General features: G+C 48.5%; 1 pseudogene; it reads right to left on the bottom strand.

Moving 5' to 3' along the window:
• Positions 1-1,653: 1,653 nt before the first annotated feature.
• LOC132217350 (interferon lambda-1-like) lies at positions 1,654-5,103 on the bottom strand (annotated as a pseudogene).
• Positions 5,104-6,748: the final 1,645 nt, after the last annotated feature.

The following is a 6,748-nucleotide window of genomic DNA, read 5'->3' as shown; positions in this document are numbered from 1 at the left end:
AGGCAGAGAGGATGTAGTGGTGAAGTGGATATGAGGAAGCAGAGCAGATTTGGAAGACCTGCAGTGAAACTTTCAAAAAACAGAGGTTTGAAGAAATAGTGATATCACAGAGATGAGGTGAGGCAGAAGTGCCTGGTTCCCTGAAATGCAGCCCCGGTTATCCATCTTCTCATCCCCTTCTATGGATACTGAATATGTGGACACCTTGCTACTTCATACCAATCACAGCCCCAGGTAATGGTCGAGGCAGAACAACCTATGCAGCCAGAATCCTTCAACTTCAAGGGAAAATTGCCTTTCATTTCCAGGTGTATCACTAATAATGTTTTTGGCTGCAAATAACAGAAAGTCCTAACTCTACTAGCTTAAAATTGAGGTAAATTTATTATCTCACACAAAAATAAGTAATGAACACAGACACAAAGATCCTTAACAAAATATTAACACATAGAACTCAGCAATAAATAAAAGAAGTATACACCATGTCCAAATGGACTTCATTCCAAAATGCAATGCTGATTTAATATTTGAAAACTAATCAATATAGTCCGCCAACACAGACTAAAGACAAGTCACATTATTATAACAATCAATGCAGAAAATGCATTTGTTCCTCAAATTGATAAAAAGCAGCATCTCCAAAAAGCTACAATTAACATTACACTAAGAGAAGAAAATAAATACTTTTTTCCTATGATCAGGAAGAAGGCAAAGCTGTCCTCTCTCAACATTCTTACTCAACATGGAGCTGCAGTTCTAGCCAGTGTGATACGGCAAGAAAAGGAAATAAAGGCATATAGTTTGGAAAATAAATAAATAAACCTGTAGATGACACAAGTATCGGTGTAGAACAATGTCCACAATGGAACTTAAATGACATTTTGGTGACAACTGTCTTTGCGACATTTCTCCCAACAGATCTCCACCCTGACAATAGTCCCCCCAGGTTTAGGGTCACAGGAGGTCTGGGTGAATGAACCATATCCTTTGAAATGCAGATACTGACCTTAGGTTCATAATGAAGCTCTTGTCCTGCTGATCTGACATCTTATTACTTGGTGTAATGACTGTTTGTGATATTTAAGTCATTTGCAATGATATCTTTCATTACTTGTGGCTAAAAACATCCTTAGTGATCCTTTCACTCCTCATTCATTCCATCATATTCTCTCCCTTTTTCAATCCTTCACATCCTCTCTCCCTCATATATATATGTGACATATGACGTGCCTCCTGCAAGTCCCACACTGGGGATTGAGCCTGAAACCCAGGCATGTGCCCTCACCGGGAATTGAACTGTGACCTCCTGGTTCATAGGTTGACGCTCAACCACTGAGCCACTCCAGCTGGGCTTCCCCTCCTATCTTTTTCCCACCCTCCCTGATGCCTGTTCACTCCCTGTCTTCCTCCTCCCACACTCGTACACACACACTCAGGGGGCCACAGCCACATATGCAGCCATGCACTGATTCAAACAGGGTCAATGTCATAGACAGGTTGTTTATTTTCATACATTGTATAGAAAGTGCAAAAATAAACATCTTCGGGGGGCTTCATAAATAAATAAGCATCTGGAGGCAATAATCTAAGGGAGGTAATTGGTGCATAAATAAAATCTAAGATGCTGGGACAGGTTGCAGGTGTTTCTCAGGGTCAGCCACACAGGTCTCCATCAGAGACATATTTCAGGTCATGGGTGAGGTGGTGGAAAAGATTGAAAGTGACAGAGGCTTTGAGGTAGCCATGGGATTCCTATGAGGAGGAAGGGACAGGTCAATGGCTCGCAAGTCTGGACTCCCAGATGCCCCCAGACATTGATTTCTCCTCCCCAGTCACTCACCTTCTTCCCAGCCTCCTAGAGGCAGTGCTGCCATTGGCAGAGGTGGCCCCGGGCCTGGGGCCTGCTGTGGAATCAGCTGGGACCTGTGGGTGAAGGAGGGTGGTGAGTGAACAGGGTCTCAGACACACGGGGACATACGGATGGTCAGAACCCACAGACGAGCCTGGGAGCCCAGAGCACTCACACAGGCCTGAAGCTTGGAGTGGATGTGGCGCAGCGTGTGAAGGCGCTGGTCCAGGAGGTCCCCCAGGGTCGAGTTAGCCACGGTCTCCAGGACCTTCAGTGTCAGGGCCAGCTCAGCCTCCAAGGCCACAGGGCGCTCCCACACCTGAGCAGGGAGACAGACAGGTGAGAGAGAACAGGTGAGGAGGGCGGAGGGAGGAACAGGTGAGGGCAGGAGACAGGAGAGAGGGAAGGTCAATGTGAGCAGGTGAGGAGAAGAGGTCAGGGGGACTGCTGGGGAGGGCAAAGACACAGAGAACAGTGAGAAGGAGAAGGTGAAGGGGCCACCTAAGGAGCCAGAGGAGCAGGGCCAGGTGAGGGCAGGGCTGGGCCTGAGTCTCCCAACTCACCTGCAGCTGCCTCAGGTCCCGGGTCCTGGGGAGTGGGCGGGAACCGCAGCTCCGGTTCCTCAGCAGGAGGGCCTCTTCCTGGAGAGCAAGGGCAGAGGTCAGCCACAGCTGGAGGGTCAGTGGGGGGCTCCTGAAGGTGTCCTTCATCCTCCTACAGCCCCTCACCGGCTTCATTTCTGGCTCCAGAGCATCCACCGTGAGGGCTCAGTCTTGTCCGGATCTCTGGCCTCAGTCTCCCGATGCTCTGACTCCAACTGTGTCTAGGATATAATTGTTGTCTCCGCTCCACATTGCAACAGACAGGAGGCCTGGGGCTGAGGTTGGCACGGAGCCAAGGGCAGACCGGGGCTGGGAGACCAGGAGCAGGCGGGACCAGGGGAGCCTGGGATAGGGAAACTGAGGAGGGGGACAGTCCTCAGGGTGGGCAGATCCAGCCCCACAAGAAGAGGTCATAGGGTCCCAAATGAGGGGGCGGTGGGGCAGGAAGGCTCATCTCTCTGCAGGTTGCTGAAATGTGGAGGGTGGGGTGGGCGGATACCCAGGAAGCATTTCCATGAAGGGGCTCGAGGCTCCCAGAGGGAAGCTGCTTAGGGGAGGGAAAACCACAGGAGGTGAGGGCCTCTGTTGGTGGGAAGAGAAAGTCAGTAAGGCTGAGCCAGCAGAGTGTGAAGAAAAGGACAGATCTCCTTACCCCTCCCCACCTGCCACCAATAGGAATGGAGGGTCTGCTCAGGATTTCAGGCACAGCAAGGTCTTCAACCAACTGATTGTGACCAACCCATCCCTATGTTTGTCTGTTCAGTCAATCATTGCTTCAAGAATGTAATTATTGAGCAACTACTATAGGCCAACACTCTTCTAGGCACCAAGAATCCAGCAGTGAACAAAACCCCAAATCCTTCCTGCCCTTCATGGAGCTGACATTCCAGTAGGTGGGTCAGACAATAACAAAATAATAAACAAAAGATAGATGGTGTCAGCTAATAAGAAGTGCTTTGGAGAAAAATTAAGCTGGAGATGGAGTCAGGTATGCAGAGAAGGGGTTTCATTCTATAAGATAGTTGGGGAAGGTGGCATCTGATTGAAGGGAGGGAGGGAACCTGGGGACAGCTCGGGGAACAGCACCCCAGGCAGTGGGAACAGCCAGGGCAAAGTGAGTACAATGAAGAGATTCTCTCACTGGCACCTCTCTGTCCTGGAGGCTTTCCACACACAACAGCAGTGAATTCTCACACCTCTGAGGTAACTACTGTTCTCTCTCCCACCTTGAAAGTGAGAAAGCTGCTGCTCAGAGAGATCAAGAGATTTACCAGGTTTACACAGCAGATGCATGCCAAGGGCAGGCAGCCCTAACCCCAGTGCCTCCTGTCTCGGAGGTTTATTGAGGAAATTTGGCTGTACTCTCCGTCACCTGACTCCTCCCACCTGGAGAGTCCCTTAAGGGGATCTGGGAGCTGACTTTGCCTTGTCCACCCAAACCCTCTCATCCTTCCTTGCTCAGAACTAGAAATGGAGGCTGAAATGGGCCACCAAATATAAGATGACATTTCCTGCATCCTCTACACTGGGTGTGGCCATGTGACTGCAACCTCACCAGGAACTGGACCTTCAAACCTGGGGCGGGCAGCCCTGCTCCTTCCCCTCCCCATTACCTGGAACCTGGCACGGCTGAGAGCCAGGCCCCACAGTGCAGATGAGGACAGTGCTCGTGGCAGGGCTCTAACCTGGCCTGAGAATTCGGGTGGGCCTGTGAACTCGGAAGGGTAGGAAAAAACCTTTATTTTCACTAACCTCTATCCCAAATCTGACATTTCCTTCCTGCAGTAGATTCTTATGGCCTCTGTAACAAATTACCACAAATTTATTGACTTAAAACAACACAAATTTTCCATCACCTAATGACTGGATAAACAAAATGTGAAATATCCAAACAATGGAAAATTATTCACCTTTAAAAAAGGAAAGAAATTCTTAACACATGCTACAACATAAATGAATCTTAGGACATTATGCTAAGTGAAATAAGTCTGTCACAAAAAGACAAGAAAAAAACCCTGTGATTCTCTGAGGTACTTAGAGTAGGCGAATTCATAGAGACAGAAGAAGAATGGTGGTTGCTAGGGTCTGGGGGAGGGGGCACAGGCAATTTCTGTTTAATGGGTATCTAGTTCCATTCTTATAAATGAAAATGTTCTGGAGATTGGATGTCCAAGAGAATATACTTAACACTACTAAACTGTACACTCAGAAATGACTAAAATGGTAAAATAAAAATGAAACATCACCGAAGGAAAAGAACAAAATGAAAATGCTCCACAGACTTATATTCTACAGTTTTGGAGATCAGAATCCTAAACCCACGGTGTTGGCAGGGCTGGTTTCTTCTGGAGATTTCAGAGCAGAATCCATTTCCTTGCCACTTTCAGCTCCTAGAAGTCACCTGCCTTCCTGGGCTTGTGTCCTTCTTCACATCGCTCCCATCTCCAGTCTCTCGCTTCCAGTGTCCCTCCCCCCACCACCGTCCCTCTTGCCTCCCCCTTGTAAGGAACCCTGTGAATCCTTCGGCTCCACCTGGACAACCCAGGGTAACCTCCCCACCTCAGGACCCTCAGTCACATTCACAGTCTCTTCTGCCACATCAGGGGCCATGGCCACAGGTTCCAGGGATGAGGAGCATCTTCGGGGAGCCATTATTCGGTTTGCCACACGTCTGCTACAAATGTAGGCAACAAACCCCAATTGTGTTGGCAGAACTTAGGACTTTGTCATGGGGAGAAATCACAGACATGTTCACATTGGGTTATTTTCTAGCAGGCATCATAAAACATCATTTATACTCATCTCCACTTGTAAGTTACCGTAGCCATTAAAGCTGCCAGGAGTTACTTTTTATTTAACACATTAATGTAGAAGCACATACCTTACTACATCACATTTGAAAATACTTTGATGACTGCCTTACAGTGAACATTGGATCCCTTTGCCCTCTATATTTTCTTTTCTTCTGAGAAGCTTTGCCAAGGTGGCATGAGGTCCAGAGCATGAAAATGATTAAGAACACCCGCCCCAGGGGATTGTGGAGCAAAACACTGGGTCCCTGGCTGACTGAGTAGGGTCATCCTGCCAACTGAGCCACTCCCCTCAGGGCTCCAACTGAGCCACTCCCCTCAGGGCCCCAACTGAGCCACTCCCCTCAGGGCCCCAACTGAGCCACTCCCCTCAGGGCCCCAACTGAGCCACTCCCCTCAGGGCTCCAACTGAGCCACTCCCCTGAGGAGGTAGAGAATTACACTTGTGTGGTTTTTAACTCACTGGTTGTGAGGGTCTCTTTGTTACAGCAGCGCAGCCTTGGTGGGAACTCTACTCAGCACGGATTGATTAGTTTGAGTGGTTTTCCCTTTCAGGGGCAGATCCAGGATTAGTGGGGCTTGAAGCTTGCACAATTTAGGGACTAATTTTAAGCAATGGAATTAAAAGATATTTTGTTTCCAAAAATATATGACAATCTGAAGACACTGAGAAGGCCTCCTCTCAGACCTCACAAAGGCAAGACCCTGAAGCTTGAGCTGTGTAGTAGACAGGTGATGCACCACCCTGACCCCCTGTTCAGGACCCGCACCATGCCCCAGCTGCTAGGAATGCGGCTGCTGAAGGCTCTGGGCTCCTCCCCTCATGGAGGAAGTGCTGTCAGCCCCAGGGAACATTAGTTCTGCTCCCACCATTGACCAAGGGAAATGCCTCAAAATTAGTCCTGCTCCCAGGGCACTTCCCTTACCCAGTAGTTAGCTAACATACAGATACCAAAGCACAGGCCCCTCTGAAGGGCCATCCCAGCTGCGGAGCTCACCATAGATGGGCTAACATCTCTGTTGCAACCACATTGCCCCCACAATCCTGCCTTCCTCATGTTCTTTTTTAAAAATCTTTATTGTTCAGATTATTACAGATGTTCCTCTTCCCCACCCCATAGCTCCTCTCTACCTGGTTCCCACCCCACCCCAGGCCCTCGCCACTCCCCCCCTCCCCCCCGGAATGTCCTCATCCATAGGTGTAAGATCTTTGTCCATTCTCTTCCCGCACCCCCCACACTCCCTTCCCCCATCCTGAGAATTGTCAGTCCACTCCCTTTCCATGCCCCTGATTCTATTACATTCACCAATTTATTCTGTTCATCAGATTTTTTTATTCATTTGATTTTTAGATGCACTTGTTGATAGATATGTATTTGTTATCACTTCGTTGTTCATAATTTTTTATCTTTACCTTTTTCTTCTTCTTCCTCTTCTTAAAGAATACCCTTCAGCATTTCATATAATACTGTTTGGTGGTAATGAAT

This window comes from Myotis daubentonii, chromosome 15 (genome assembly GCF_963259705.1).
Source record: "Myotis daubentonii chromosome 15, mMyoDau2.1, whole genome shotgun sequence".
Taxonomy (NCBI): Eukaryota; Metazoa; Chordata; class Mammalia; order Chiroptera; family Vespertilionidae; genus Myotis; species Myotis daubentonii.
This window is presented reverse-complemented; position numbering and strand designations above follow the sequence as displayed.